Below are 15,878 nucleotides of genomic sequence, written 5' to 3'. Positions count from 1 at the left end.
CCGCTTCTCATGAGGAAAATCCACAAACTTCTCCAGTGTGAGTCCTACCCACAGGATGCAATCCTTCCCCATCGGATTGCTCCAGTGCGGGCTTTACTGCAGTCTCAGATTCTTAGGGGGTTATTGCCACTCGCTCTGGCGTGGGTCGTCACACAGACTCTGGATGCGTCTCTACCTTGTCGTGTGTCCCATGCTCCACAACCATCCTCAGGCTCAGGCATCTCTTCTCGACGTGGGTTCTCCACGGGCTGCGAGTGGGTTCTCCACGGGTTGCGAGTGGGTCTCTGCTCCACCGAGTCCATCCTGGCTGCAGGGGGCCACCTGCCATCTCGGCACCAGTTGCAGGGGAAACTCAGCTCCGGCACACCTCGTCCTGGTCCATCTTCACTGACCTGGTGTCGGTGTGGCCGTTTCTCTCAGATCTCAGTCCTCTCTGGGTGAACTCGGCCCAGCGGCACCCCGGGAGTGGGGCGCTCCCCAAGTTCCCCAAGCGGCTCCGTCGCCGCCATCCTCAGCGGGTGGCGCCGGCCTGATGCAGGCAGCCGCCTGGCCAGGAGCAAGGGAGCGGGGCAGTGCCCTCCTCCCCTCTCCTCGCTCCTGGGCAAAGCACCTTTTTCAGTTCCTTTGTCCCAACTTAAATAGTGCAATTCGCAGAGGCACTGATTGGCTCAACCCCGAGGGGGATGGGAGTCTGATCTGGTGGCCAGAGCCGGGTCTGATCTCGTTCTGAAACCAGGGAAGTCACAGGGAGCAAATCCCCTCTCCTGCCACCAGAACCCTTTTACATCAACCCATCATACCGACCCAAACCATGATTCTATGATTCTGTGCTCTTACAAGTTCTCATAGTTTGGGTTAGATTTCTTAGTCTTTAGGATAACTTTTAGGGTATCCCTTAATTCTTTTTGTTTTCCTTTTTCACAGTTCATTTCCCCAGAGTATGTTGGCACACACATTAAACTCTCATCCCCAGCAGCTTTTTTCTGTGTCTCAGGATAACGACAGAGCACTGAATAAATCCTGGTTTAAAAGATTTCTAATTAGCAGGTGGAATTTATAGAGGGATGCAAAGTACTGTATGTTTATTCATCAGTATCATTCATTTTTTCTTAATGTTAAGATTAATCTTCTTAAGATTAATATCTTTTGCCTGTGAACGTTTCATTACATTAACCTCTTCCTATGTCACTCTGGATGTATGCAACTACATTTTCTTGGACAGTGATGTAAAAAAGACAGATTCCACACTCTGCAATGTCATTTTAAAGTTATTGCTTGTTTAGCAGGCATGGATTTATCCCATGAATTGAAAAGGCTGGAAGGAGGGATGCAACTTTTAAGGTGGCTTTACTATTGGCTGATGTGGGAAACCCACACCTACAACTACCTCCAGTATACAGCTCCTCACCTAGTATGGTCAACTCCTGGAAAAATTCAAGTGTAAAATCGTACATGATTTGATGAACACAAATTCAAGCCTCTTGTTGAGCTGCAGTGTGAAGTATTATGTATGCAAAAGATGTACAGAAAAGGCAATACCTTCAGCAACTGGTAAATGGACAGTGATCTTGGCTCAGGCAATCCTCATCTGCATGCTTCAGAGGAGCTGCTTCACCCCCTGTGCCAGTTCCCTGTCCTGCAATGACTCTGTGTTGCAGTGGGAAAGTCCTCATCTCTCTGAGGTGGGACTGACATGGAAACAGGACTAAATTTCTTGTAAGGGTCAAAGTTTGGTGGAACTATGGAAACCATGTTGTACAAAGCAGAAAATTAAAATGAGACTTCGGGCATTAGTGTGTGTATATGTGTGTTTTCCCATTCTTTTAATTTACCTACATCTTTCCAGGTTATTACTTAGGACGATGAGTTTGTTGATCCTAGCAATAGAAATAAAGGGATAATGGAACAAATTTGCTGGAAAATAGGTCTGTTTCTTTGACATAACTCTTGACAGTTGCATCTTCTGACTAAAAACCAAAATTGCTTGGTCATTAAGAGTGAGGAGGTCTGAACTGGTGGATTCAGAGCACACACAGATTTTGATTCTAGATGCAATCAGCCAGTCCTTTGTGTTCTTGACCAGACTTAAAAATGCAAATACTGAAGCAAGCTGAGAGCAGCTCAAGTTGATCAGTAATATCAAAGGAAAAGGATTTAGTAACATTAACATGGTAATCTTATCTCCTTTATGTTTAATTTCTAAGAATTCTTCAGGTAACAGTCTTTGAAGTAGTGATATTATTAGTCTTCAACTTGCAGAAGAATAACCTCAACTTACACAAACTTTAAATGCTAAGAAGCTAAACACTTTGGATATTATCAATGAGGATAATAGTTCAAATACACAAACGTAATTGAAAATATAAACATCAGCACAAAAAATCACAAAAAATCTTTATGGGTATGACTATTGAAATCTTCGAAAAGCTTGCATCTAGACACAATTTTGGGGGAATTTTGTGATTAAAAACGGGCATTCTGTGATTTATGCCTGACTGCATGACACTTGTCTAAAATCTTAGGGCTGGAAGAGCCTTCATCGGACATGGGATTTGCCATTCTGTGACAGGGTGTTGTTATTGACTCGTGCCTAACAAAGCATGGGGTTTGACCAGCAGTTTATTACAGTTTCATCTGATTGCTACCCATTAGTTCGTACTACTTTGCTTGCCTATAATATTTTCAGCCCCACGCTTCAGCCAAGGGCATGAATGATCATTACATTCCTATGAGCTCTCAGGAGCGCAGTTATCTGCCCTTGTTTCTTTCAGAGTGAAAATGAAGTATGAAAAGGAAATGGTAGAATATGAGTCTTGGCGTTAGTTTCTGGAAAGATGTCTTTGAGAATTTTTTGTTTTCTCGCTTTCATCAGATTTAGACTTGCCCAAATCAAAATTACTACCCTATCTTCTCTAGTTAATTCTTCTCTCTTTTTCATTTTTTTGTCATGGACTGTAACCAGCCAGCATCTCACATTGTGACATCTTCACTGGAAAACCACCAAAGTCCGGTGTCACCATGTCCATACAGATATTCTCTAAGAATCAATTTTATCTGGCATTATACAAATGTTTCTCTCTGAGCAAGGAAAAAGAAGAAAGTGGAAAACAACTGTGAACTAAAAACTCATACTAAACTTTCTGCATTATTGAGACTTTAATACAGTTTCCTTTAAAGAAATAACTCGCTGTTCTCACTGAGCCTGTGTTTAGAGATTACGACTCTTTCTTTGACAAGAAAAAAAAGTTCATCAAATATTCACCATAAACATTTACGAACTACATATTTAATTGTGTGTATATAGTGTTGTAATTGCAAAGTAATGATGTGGTTCAAGATACATTTCCTGTACTGTAAGTGCAATTTGAAAAAAAAATATAACAAGTTCAGGCAAAGCTTATGATGAACAATTGAAACATAAATAGCATTTTAACCACATGTGTTTTCTTGCCAGCTCTAGTAAACGTGTCATCTCAGGTAATATTTTAAACTGATTTAAACTAATGCAACATGCCCAGTTTGGAGTTTGAAGTATTAAATGAACCAAAAAGACTTTATAGGAAGTTAACTTTACAGAAGGAAGAGAGAGAGAGAGAGAGATGAAGACATTTCATATTGATTAATAACTCTTCTAACTCCACACCTCCAAAAATGATTTTTTTTCTCCCATTTTGTTGGCATAACAGACTGCAGTTCTGCCACCGAATCACAGATACAGTAAGAGATGGTTTCACAAAAACCCTCTAGTCATTCTGCAAATAAATATTACAGCGTTATTCTTTGTCTGCATGGAAGATTGAGTATAAAACTAATTTCCCTGTGGAGAATAAAGTAGAAGTTGTGTTGAGAAAAATGAAAAAAGAATCAAGACAGCCCCCACAAAATGTCAGAAACAACAATTAAAATAAAACCCAAAGCATGTAGACCACACTTTAAACTAATTAATCAAAAAGATCGGATAATTGGCTCCTAAATCGAAAGTATTGATTCTCATGCAGTGCATGCTGCATGGATAATAAAGAGAGGCTTGCAACAGTGCAAAGCCCAGCAAGCTGCCTAGGTGTTAAAATGTAATCCCAGGGAATATCCTCTGGGTTAAATTTGTAAAGTATAAAAGCTTCTCCTTGGTATGTTAAGAAAAATGTAAGTGAGGAGGTGAAGACAATATAAATTACTGTGTCAATCTGTGATGAATATAATTCAAGCAAAAAGAGAACATTTGTAGCTCCTACTTAAAAATATCACATTAGATTTCCACATCTTTGCTTTAAGTAATATTGGCGCCGTTGATCATCGCAAAACAAACAAAGCAAGCAAAAACCCAAAAAACCACTCCTGACTAAAGGGCACTTCTTTCTTTTCCTCTGTTCCACTTTTTTTGGTTCTTGTGCAGGAGTTTCCTCTTTCGGACAGTAGTGAAGCTCAGACCTGGGTGTAGGTGGAATCAATAGGGCACAAACACATGATTAAACAGAAGTGCAGACTTAAGTGTTTTGCTGAGTAATCATCTGGGGTTTATTTTACCGTCTGTTTGGGGGTTCCACCTTATTTTAGCAATTTCAAATTTAGCAAGGGCAGTTTCCTTTGGCTGAAATGATAGGTAATGGATATAGAGAGGCACCTGTGTGATATTCTGAAACATATGTTGACATTGCCATCTAGAGAGCTTTGGTATTATCAGGGATTTCATGTAAATAAATACTGACAGTGCAGCGCTGTGTTGTGGCTATTTTGTTTGCACTAACTGTTCTCTAGAGTTACAGAAAATGCTGGTTTGTTTCTGTTAGTAAAGCTAGTTATTTTCCTTTCAACATAACTTTAGTCCAATTTTTTTCTGACTTGATACTCACAATCTCAATTTAATTTCATTTTACTTTTGATAAATGAGATTTCCCATTTCCCAGTTTTGCAGTCTTCTTAGACTTTGTTATGCCATGCCAGTAGGTAAAGAAACGACCCAGGAAAATGCCAAGCACCTTCATTATTTATTATTTTTAATATTTTTTAGGAACCTCTCATGTTAACAAGAAAACATATAACAATAGTTTAATAGTTCAAACCAGTAGTTAAATTAAACCAGGAAACAGACCTGGGCTTCTCTTCTGTGAGGCATTTGGTTCTGTTTTTCAAAACTTGAGCTCCAACCTGAGTGGTATCAAATGCATGCAACTTTCAAAATGTGCAGACATGAAGTATTAACTAGTCCCCAGAACCATGATAATAAAGACAAGAAATAATTAACTAGTCCACAGAAGCTGTAGCCTTCATCATGCAACTCCTGCCTGCCTGGAGGAGGAGGAGGAGTACCCAAAGAATCAAGAAAACACTCTCCCTCAAAATCTGCTTCAGAAGATTTGAAGGATTTACTTTCAGACTTATTTCTTCAAGTTCCTTTTTTGGCTCTCATGTCAGGTCAGCTCAACAGAAATTAGTACAGGAAAGAGTACTGCCACTGAACTTGCACCAATTTTTCTATAAAAACTGCAAAAGTTGAAACAAGACCATGGCCTTTTACAGGCCAAATATGTCCAGGATAAATCCTCAATACAGATAAAAGATATCTCCTAGTTTAAAAGACATAGAGCAATCAACCTTCTACTCTCCAAATTTGATTTTTTTAGGTTTGGTTTTTTTTGTCTTTCTTCTCAATTATCAATCTCTAAATACTTTATTCTTCTCTGAATTTTAGCATCTTTTATCTTTCTCCTAGGCTGGTAGAAGTTCTGCACATTTTCATTGCCTTTAGATCTAGTTCTTGTAATCACAGCCAGCTCTGAGTAAAACCAGACAGCTCTGCTTTGCATCCCTAAAGCATTTTTCCACATTCTGGAATTCTAATGTGTAAGCCATGATAGGCATCATGCCTACCTGCAGGCTCAGCAATTTAATATTAGAGTTCCATCAAACTCCGGACTGAATGTCATCTGGTACTGGTGTTTAAGTACTGTCCATTTCCTATTATTTGATGAGAATTATAGAACAGTTGCATTGGCTCTTCTCTTCAGTTCAGTGAGAGTTTTACAGAAGAGCAAACTAGGTCTGGTAAGAACATCAACATTTCATATTTTTTCTCACTAGTAGTTCAGATTAGATGATCTTAGATTAAAAATGGCACACCAAGCAAGGCTGAAATGCCTTGATAAACATATGGTATATGCATCTAAGACACTGTACAGTTCTTATTGCATTAACTAAGCAATTCACAACCTCTATGTCTATATCCTACTCAGACCATAAACTCTTTAGACTGTGTTTCTGTTGGCTGTTTGAATAACCCCCAGCATAGTGAGGCCCTTCTCCGTGGATGACATTGCAAAGGGGAAACTGTAGTTTGCAGTTTTGCAGTATGGTAATATATGGTATTGCAGTAATGCTCCCGTTTCATAGAGAGGATCTAAGACACCAAAATCAACATGAGTGCTCAACCTTGTTTACACAGTTTGGAAAATAACAGTAGAAATGCCTAGCACAGAATCACGTAAAATGTGTGTGATAGACTAAGTAGGAAGCCAAATGTCCCAGAATTTCCCTGCGTCCTTGGCTGCTGGGTACTTCTCTTGTCTCCTTCGGAGCTTCCCAGATTGCAGTCAGAGGGCTACCTTGGGTTATTCTCCTTGAATTTTGTTTATTTTAGAAGTTATTTTAAAGGTGCCTATATTTAATATCATTAGGCACTCATTTTCGATATGCATATGTATTTAAATTTATTCATACTCCCCCGCCTTTTAGCGTAATGACTGTCAGCTGTGTCTGCAAAACCTGCCAATTATTGAAACTTACAGGACAATAACAACCTAATTGATAGGCAAAGTAAATGAAGGAGCAATGAAGAGATCATCAATGCTCGCGGGCTAGTCAATAACGCACAAAGCAGTCATCGGGTATTCTGCTGCGTTAAGGAGCTCAAAGCAACTAATAGAAATTAATATTAAAATGCATAGAGAAGAAAGTGTGTGATCCTGCCTGCTTCACTAAGGTTGGGGCAGAGTGGAAAACTTAACAGTATACATTATTTTAGAGCCTAATTCACTTTTATTTGAACTGCCCTAAGTTTTATGAGGAAGTAGTTTATAAGAGAAGGATCTTTCACAAAAGTTTGCTTGAGCTGTGTAGCTCCATATTATTTTAAAGGGCAGACAGTGTCCAAACAAGCAGCACAGTCCTTAGTCTTGGTATAAATCTACAGCTTTTCAATGTTTTGAATCTCGTTTCTGCATTTCTATGTAGTGGAATTTATGTACTCAGTTACTTCAACTATGGAAATATTTACCTTACTCATACAAAAAACATGAGATAAATAATAAGGTAATTCCCAAAAATAGACCTTAGATGGCAGATTGAATCCTTTCTTGTCCTCTGGATGGTGGACAGTTGATTTCTACTTTCAGTAGCATCTGGCTCCTACATTCTTGCTACACTGGTGGCTGCAAGAAAGAGATAAAGTCCTGGACAAAAGGTTTATGGACCTTCTGTGTCATAAGTAATTTCTAAAATTTGGGACAAATAGCAACCTCAATACATTTTTGGGATGCTAGAGCATTGCTGTGGCTAGTGGTCATGGACCTGTATCAGTTTGTCTGGGATATCCAGATAGTGTTTCATGTTGCAAAGTCATACTGTTATATGCATGTTGTCATCTTGCTTTACTTCAATTAGAGTTTGAGATATTTTTTTTTCTTTAAAAAAAAACTTATGAGGAAGATTTTAGAACAGTAAAAAACTGCTTTGCTGGATTATTTACACAAGATTCTGGGAGCTAATACTTCTCATAGGAGGCTGTGCCTATCTTTCTCCCATGATGAGCTCTATTCCAGAACATATATAACTATATAAAAAAAAGGAAGTCATGCTTGTAATATATTCAGATACTGTATCATTGATTTCAGGATGAACCATCCTGCCAATTCCCTGCTGTAAGGCATTGCGAAGTGTCAGGAGAAGGTGATGATTTTAGCAATGGAACAGAGTTTTTTAGGAGAAAAAGAACATGAATGTCTATTTCTTTTGAACCAAAAGGAAAAAAAGTAAAAGAGAAGCTGGCAGAAATCAAAGCATCCTAGAAGGCCAGGGATATCAATCCTTAAGCTTACTTCATTTGCTATCTTAGTTACTGAAGTCTGTTACAGAGGAAGCATCGCTTTAATTGTACCTGCAATCTAAACTCATAGACTCCCCTGTACTGGAAGATGTTACATGCCCAGTTGTGGTATTTGGAAATTCACCTAAGTTCTGCTTTACACCTAAATTTTTTCCCAGAGCTTTACCCCAAGCGACACCCAGACTATTGAGCTGGGAAGGCATCATTGAAGGTAAACCTACAGGCAGTTCCCCCAGCAGCAGACCCAAAGCGTAACACTGATGTGGGCTAGGTTACTCCAAACCTTGAGAAAAATAAATATACCCACATAGGAGAAAGAAGAGAGAAGTACTGAGATTGGCAGGGAAGCAAGAGAGATGGCCACCTCCTAAGTGGCAGCACTGATTTACATAAAATCAATATTATAGAAAACACCTTGGAGAGAGAGAATAAAAAAACTACAGCTTTCAAAAGATATTAGCAGTCTCTGAGAGGCTATGATCTTGATTGCTTTCTAATGATCTTGTCCAATCATAAAACGAAGTAAAAATTGCAAAGAAAAGAAGTTCAACAGGAAAAGCTCTTAATTTGTAAATAGAAAATATGGATATTAATATATTAGAAAATTACAGGCTAAAATGACAATTTTAGTAGCTATTCGATATATTCAATAGCTATAGAATAAGACTAATAATTCTAAAATAATGATAACAACAGTAATGAGAGCCATAAAAATAACAATAACAATAATTTGGCTCATATATTACTTTTCATCAGAAAATCACTAAGCACTTTACAAAAGGAGGTCAAAACCGTTATCACTCTTTCAGTTTCTAAAAAACACCTGGAATAAGATTTTTAAGCAGAAATCCCTCCATAACCTGCTATTGGAATTTGCTCATGTTACTTTCCTTTTTTGTCCATCAACAGTATTTACAAGTCTAAGCAGCCTAGCAAAATTGTACCAGGTGATTTTTTTTTCTTTTTTTAATATGTGAGTGACATTTCTTTTTCTTTACAGTGACTCATCAGAGCAAAACCAGGAAAATGAACTTTGCTTTTACACATTTTTAGAGTAAGACAACAGGGTTTCTTTAACATTTTCCTTGAAAGTTTTTTCCTTCCAAGTAATATAGAATGGCACCAAGTTCTCCATCCTGAAGTCTTTCCACGTAACTCAGGATGATTCCTTGACCTTGAAACAGCCTTTTGCCCATGGCTTATTTACCTAGAAATAAGCTTGAGTGTGATCATCCTAAAACAATGGTGCCTGTAATTCAAAAAATGAAACCATGATGATATCCAATTATTTCCTTGTGATCATTGGGATATTTTTAGCCAATCAAAAATAGATTCTTCATTACAAAGTAACTGGCTACATTTACAGTGTTTGCAAAAATGTTTTTATGGCTGCCTCGAAGTGTACATCAGCAGTCCCCATACTTTTCAAGTTCTGTGTGAAGCTATGCAAGAAAAAGACACAAAGAATTTGCCTGAAGAGTGAAGCAATTATTCTGCTTTTGTCCAACCAACACTAGGAAGAAAAAACCCAAACGACTCCCTCCCAAAAAAACCCAAACAATCAAGCAAAACCAAAAAACACCCTCTAGGTGATTTTTCTCATTTATTGACTGTAGCATGGTAAATTGTTGCTCTAAACATCGGATTGCTTGAAAGCTTGGAGGGCTGGAGGAAGAATTGCTCTGTACATGCCCTATTTACCTTTGACCTTCTGCAACTCCCTTTATGAGCCAAGTTCAGAGATGAGATGTTATGCTACGTGATCCTTTGGTCTGATCTAGGACGGAGGATCCTATATACTTTTGGGTAGAGTGAGGAGAAACGCTGGGAGTGAAGAATTCTTTTTGTTCTCTGTGTCAGATAACAATTTCAGTGAAAAACTACTAAACTGAAATTTCATATATGACTGTATAAAGAGAGGGACATTATGCCACGTTTGGTTCAATTTCCTACTGTTCAACCAAACTTCAAATCAAAGAGGAATTACCCACATTTCCGACATGTTTTAAATTATGAAGAAGAGCTAGTGTTCCACAACTAAAAAAATACTAGACTAAACCATAGTTAATCTACTTTTGACGATGGCTGCCCTAGCCTCAATGAAATTAGACCTCTCTATGACTTTAAAAACCAAATATTTTGGAAAGCCTGAAAAAGATTGTGGAAGAGTCAATCATTTTTGAAAGCGCAGAAAATAACATTTATCATATATTTTCTGAATTTTATCCACATGTTATAACATCATACGATTATGATTTGAAATTTGACATTAAGTTCTCATCTCATGGGCACAGTAAAACTTACCAGGCCCTTGTGCCCAGTTTTTTATTCACACAGGTGTGTGTATATGCAAACACAGATGCACATGGTTGTTTTTAAAGGTTTCAGGTTAAACCTGAGAGTACTTGAAATTCAAAACTTAATGTAGCAGTTTACAAACGTTGTTTACTTTTAAAATTCTTCCAATTTTTGAGTGCTTCTCACGCAAAAAAGTGGATAAAGCGGATAGAAACTGCTTCATTGTGTTATTGCCGCTCTGCCCCAGCAGAAAGAGAGTTTGGGAATCTCAAGAGTTTGCTCTTATACAAGAAAGCATTCCCAGAAGGATTTACAAAATAGTCCAAAGAGTAGAATGAATCCTTAGTGGAAGCTCGACAGAAATGCACAGAGATTAAGAGAAGAATCCACTTACGCAGATAACTTGCGTGTGTCTCCATCATGCAAAATGCTGTAGAGCACAGAAGAAGCCAAGCTGCATTCAGACTTGTTTATTCGAGTTTATTCAAGGTATCAGAGGGAATCCAAAGCACAGCAACATGGACTGAAACCTGAATAAACCTACCCCACAAGACCCACACCATAAACGTGAGCTGCTGTCCACTAAATTACACTTGCCTACAAGGTTCAGGTTTACATATTCTGGAATCTGCTGACCTTGAAGTGACTTGAGACACTACCAGGCAGACTCCATGACCCCTGAAACTGTCATCTCTTATTTTCATCAAATAACTGCATTTTCTTAAACTGGTCAAATTTTGGAGGTCATCTTCTGCTTCCAACCTGTTTTAATTACAAGCTGGTGTAGAGGAAGGTGGCACATTCGGGAGCTGGGCCAGGGTTCATTGGGAAGTAGCTGAGGATCCTCTAAGAAAACAAGGACTAGAAGATGCTATTAAACTTCTGGTTCAGGTAAAAGACTGTTTTCCTGGTGAGAATTATCACTTTAAAATGATTGATTTAACATGCAGGAAGATGAAGCCATTGCAGTCACTCTTACTGGGAGAAAATTGTTATGCTATTTTGTGGTTTGGTGAAAACTACTCTGTTTTTTTTTTTTTTTTTTATCACTATGTTTGCAGCACTTGTTGCCCTTGTTGGTAGGAGATATGGCTAAACCACAGGGGTGACTACAGCTGGGACGACAGAGGAGGCTTCCAGGTCTGCCTGGAGTATGCAGCATATTCCCATTCTGCAAATGAGAGATGTATCCTTTGACTGGGATTCCTTTATCACATTACTTGTAAAAGAACTGCAACTTAGAAAAACATATTCTTAAATCTCATATCTGTAGCATACGACAAGATTGTACTTGTGGAAAAAAAAAAAAAGATAAACCCTAGGGAGAAAGGCAATAGCACCTGAAATAGTATGTGCCATAACATTTTGGATATTTTTAATTCAATTTATCCATCTCCTTTCCCTGCCACACACACTGCACATTGCATTGACATCTGACTCCTGAAAAGCTGCAAAATGTAATGCAGAGTGTTGGTGCACACAGGCGTTGGGAGTAGATAAACCTCTTCATGCTTCAAGATATCCTGAGATGCCTCTGCCTGCCTCCGCTTTCACACCAGCTCCAAACTCCGTGGTTTTCCTCGTCCGTTGAAAGCAGAATGTGGAAAAGGCTCCGAGCAGATAGATCTGACCCAGCACAAATAAAAGTCCCTGGCAGAGACAAAACTCTCATTTCCCCATCGTTCGCTGCAGAGGGTGCTGTCTGCCCATATTCCTGTTCCTCAGGAACCAGGTGGGAAAAAAGGGATTGTGAACTGTTTAAAAGTTGAAAAGGCAGGTCACAGGATGTTATCAAAACGCACGAAACATTTGCACGGGTAGAGACATCACCTTTCATTTCGGAGTCATGACAAAGTAAGTCCCAGTGGAGCAAAGCCACTGTCATAGCCTGATTGGGAATCTAAAGAGCACAAAATTTATAACGCAAGCAAATGAGGCTTTCCTCCCTCCCTTTAATGAAGTTTAAATCTTTCTGAATTCATCCATTTAGGCAGCAGCACTAAGGTAAAAACCAGCAACTCTTTCCTGGAAAAATCACAGCATTTCAGAAATCTGTTTTTATATTGAGTTTTCACTCCAACTCTGGTAACCTGTTGAAACATCAGAACTTTGTTATGAAACAAAAAATGTTGAAAAGATATTTTCTCAGTGCAGCTGCAGGGTTTGGATTCAAGAAGAGTAGGTTTTCATTCAGAAAGTAGCACCAGTACTCAAGAAAAAGTCCATTCAGTCATGTCCTTTGCATATTTGTGTAGATGTCAGTGAAGATCTTGCTTTCAGCATAAGTCACTCATCTGGTAGCACCAGATTTTGGTCCCTATATTCAGAAGTGTTTATGTGCTGGATTTTCTTTAATCTATAACAGCCTTATTTAAAATACAAAATTACAATCTTTGGTACGCACAGAATATATGAGATTTTCTTTTACTGACTCCCTCCAGGTCTTTCAAATTCCAATGGTGAAAAAGGCTGCTATGTCAGCAGGGGTGGACAGTGACCACCCTTCACAAAACTCACCCTCTGGAAGGATGTGAATGTTCTTGGGTTAGAGTCAAAGACCAAGAGGCCAGATGTCCCATGCCCTTGGTATGTCCACGGTGACACCATCATTAGGATACAAAAAGGAACTGGCTGTTTCTTAAGGTGGTGTCTCAGGAGTCCGTGTTGGCTGGATATTGGCTAGAAGGAAGTGTCTAGCATTTTCTCATGGTTTCCCTTACAGGCATTGGAGAGATAGCATAGATCTCCTTTCAGACATCATCTGTGGTGCTAAATACTTCTTCTTTGACTTGGTAAGAAAAGCATGGGGAACATCTCTACAGAAGAGCATGGAAGGCAGCTCATACCTAGTCATGAGCTTCCACAAAAAGTCAGCACAGTTTTTTGTGATCTTACAGCCTCAAGTACCCACACCAAGTATGGAAATAAGAGTTTTATGTGGAAATTGAATCTTGGAAAATGTAGACATTACTCCTTCCCAGAGAAAACTCTCTGAGAAGACTCTTCATTACTTGTTTTTCCTTTTTCTTCTTTGTTCTAACACTTTTATTTTTCAAGTCACAGATAGAAAAAAAAAACTTAAAAGCTTTGGCCATTACACGGTAGATTTGTTGGTATGCTTTGACACTTAGATACATTTATGTATCAGGTCCTTTGTGAACACTCAGTGCAGCCAGTAGATCCTTGGACTGACTTTGAGTCTGACTATTGCCTGTCCAGGAGTAGATAAAAATACAAAATATCATCGAGAAAGTCTGCCCACATCATCAGGAGATTCTTTTGGCTAGAAATTAGAAGAAAGATGTAACACGAGAATAAAGTGGCTGTACATGACACAACAGCAGATAATTTGCTACAAAGAACAAAAGCAAACCAGCAGCACTCATGGGTCTAAAAAAGAACAGCCAGACTAGTGTTAGCCACGGAGAACCTAGTGAACAATAACACTCTGTCTTGCTGTGTCATATTGTGTGACTTTGTACGAGAAGCTGAAGTCTAAGATGCATAGGATGGAGTAACGTGGCAGCCTTTGTAGTCTTTTTGAGAAGCAAAGAAGAAAAAGCTAAATGGAATGCTGGAGGTGGGAGCATGCTGGAAACAGCAGCTCCATCTCAACTCTCCTCTGGATCAGAAACGGACAGAAAGCTCATGGAGACAAAAGAAGGGATGTCAACACAGAGACAGGGTACAGCTGGTTCCTGGGAGGAGGGGAGCTGCACCTTCGTGAATGCCCGATGAGCACGGCTGTTTATGTGACATGGAAACTTTTGCACGGTTTGTCATGCTGAACTTGTCTAAGGCAGCAGAGCTGAAATGGACTCTTTCTTTCCGGCCAAATGAGTCACTGAGGTTCAGCAAACATTCTTGTGTTTTGCTAACAGACATCTATTCACTTTGGTTTTTCTTTTTCATTTGTATTTTTAGAGGAAGATGTGTTAGCATGAAATGTCATGTCTTAATCTGGAAAATACGGGGCAGGGGGAATTTTATGAATGAGGTCCTTTCCTGCCGTTTGATAACAGTTACGCAGGTTGAGTCATGGTGTAATTGTTCTCCATCACTGAGATACATAATCTTTAATGAAAATTCAGACTCTTTGTTCCCAAGTATGCAGCATTTCAAAGCTCCATCCTGTTGCCAAGGCTAAGTGCTGTTGAAGTGGTGGTTTCCCTGTGCGAGAGGAGAGCAGTGAATACAACAAGGGAGGGCAAGATTTAAAACAGAGAATAGCCTTAACAATCATGACAGTTAAAATAAGGACAAGAGGGAAAATGAGTAATTCTGACTGTTATTATCCCTGGTCTTTGAGTTTTTTCTTAAGAAATCCTTGGATTCTGCCTGCATGAAGATAAGGGCAGAAAAGATCAAGGCTTGACTGAGAAAAAAATTAACTTCTTGAGTACAGTATTAAAGTCAGTTATTTACTCACCTTCCATATAAGAAATTTGCCTTGACTGCTTAAGCAAAGCCTGTGAATCTTGAGTTGAATCAGATGAAGAATTTCTTGCCTCTTTTTCCATTGCATTAGGCTAGGAAAAGTGAAATCACAAAGATTTGGAACCCTCACCAGTTCTAATGAATCTAAGTTATATATTTGATGATCAGTACAGGCTCATTGAATTGCTTGAGAGCCTTCCCTCGACTGAACACAGATATAAATCAAATTAAATCAATTAATCTTTTAAAAATGTAAATTAAAAAGCTCACAAAACCCTACAGTTGTATTCATTGTATAGAATAAATACTCCTCATGGACAGACAATAAATGACTTCTCCTTTGGCATTTGCCTTTCTAAATCCTTGCTAACGAGAAATTATTTAGCTCAGTGGAGATTTTGACTGAGCGAGATTTCCAGATTTGAGTCAAGATCCATCCCAGAAAATCAGTCAAGCACAATGATGGTAAACAAGTTGTCATCATGACACTCTGAATGAGGTGGTGCTGGCTCTTCTTAACAGTACATGTGCTGATACTGTGTCTCCTGAAATGGACATCATCACATTCTTTTAATTAACTTTTGGTTTACGATTCGTTATTCGGACTACCCACAAACATTCCTTCTGGAAATGTTTTTGGTTGTTTATTTTTTTTGCAAAGGCCACCCTCTTCTCTCTCCTTGTGTATAGATGCTTAATCTGTGCATGACTGAATCATCTTTATAGCCAAGAACATTATGGATGAAGATACTGTGCAGGGGAATCGGTTGGACACAGTGTACATGAACAGAGCGTGTTTAAACCGGTCAGAGAAAAAACCTTCAAGGACCACAGGAGAACAAGACTGTTAGTTAATGGCTGTCAGAAGATAGTGGAATGCTCCACAGTGTCAGGCAAAACCCTGTTGTCCAACAGCACATCTGTGATTTGTAGAAATCCTTTGCCTAAGGGAACATCCACATTCTCTCAGTATCACAGTGTTCCGTACCAGCTTGCTATGACAAGAAAACAGATCGAACCTGCACTGAATACATTTACACCTTTG

Source organism: Tauraco erythrolophus, chromosome 5, assembly GCF_009769465.1.
Source record: "Tauraco erythrolophus isolate bTauEry1 chromosome 5, bTauEry1.pri, whole genome shotgun sequence".
Classification (NCBI taxonomy): Eukaryota; Metazoa; Chordata; class Aves; order Musophagiformes; family Musophagidae; genus Tauraco; species Tauraco erythrolophus.
The sequence above is the reverse complement of the archived record's forward strand: the minus strand, read 5'-3'. Positions refer to the sequence as shown.